Genomic DNA, 893 nt, shown 5'->3' with positions numbered 1-893 from the left:
TCGGGCAAAAAGATATGTACCATACCTGCAGAATATGTTGTACGTCTAATTATAGGGGTAGTCACATGAGGAGTCGAACGATTTGTCGTTGGATAAGTGGTTGTCGGTGGTCGTAATGTAGTTCTTGGTACTGCAGCACTTGTAGTTTGCCCTGTTTTAAAAAAATAAATCATTTTACATTTGTTCACATATAAACAATACAATAGTCAATCAATGAGTTTACATGCTGGGATTATACCCTACCAGAAGAAGATGTTGTACGTCTAATTAGAGGGGTAGTTGGTGGATGAGTATTCGTTCCCAAACGAGTTGTCGTTGGATACGTGGTAGTTGGTCGTAAAGTGGTTCTTGGTACAGCGACAGTTGTTGTTTGCCCTGTGTTGAAAAGATAAATCATTTTACTTTTGTTCACTTAAAACTAGTCGGTATTCAATACATGATATTGCACACATGACTATAGCCTGTTTGGTAGTAGCAGAAATACGGGTCGTCAACAAACAAATTGTTTGTTGATACTTGGTTTATTCATCGTACAACCACAGATGTTCTTTACCCTGTTTCTACAAGATAAATCGTTTCACTTTTGCATACATATACCCAATACACTAGTAAATTAATTGTTTTGGACACTAAGGCTATAACCTACTTGCAGAAGACGTCGTACGTCTAAAGAAAGTGGTAATTGCGGGAGGATGAGTAGTCCTCGAACTAGTTGTCGTTGGATACGTGGTTGTCGGTCGTAATGTAGTTCTTGGTACTGCAGCATTTGTGGTTTGCCCTGTGTCAAAAAATAAATCATTTTACTTTTGTTCACATATAAACAATAAAATAGTCAATCAATGAGTAAACATGCTGGGATTCCTACCAGAAGATGTTGTTGTACGTCTAATTAG

General features: G+C 37.6%; 1 long non-coding RNA gene across 1 annotated transcript; it reads right to left on the bottom strand.

Moving 5' to 3' along the window:
* Nucleotides 1–23: 23 nt before the first annotated feature.
* LOC117119933 lies at nt 24–893 on the bottom strand. The gene is made up of 4 exons (XR_004447260.1): nt 866–893; nt 647–778; nt 244–375; nt 24–151 (listed from the first exon to the last, which is right to left on the bottom strand). It is a non-coding gene; the product is annotated as an uncharacterized LOC117119933 (long non-coding RNA).

Source organism: Anneissia japonica, unplaced genomic scaffold (genome assembly GCF_011630105.1).
Source record: "Anneissia japonica isolate Jap-2015-1 unplaced genomic scaffold, ASM1163010v1 scaffold91630_len880_cov125, whole genome shotgun sequence".
Taxonomy (NCBI): Eukaryota; Metazoa; Echinodermata; class Crinoidea; order Comatulida; family Comatulidae; genus Anneissia; species Anneissia japonica.
This window is presented reverse-complemented; position numbering and strand designations above follow the sequence as displayed.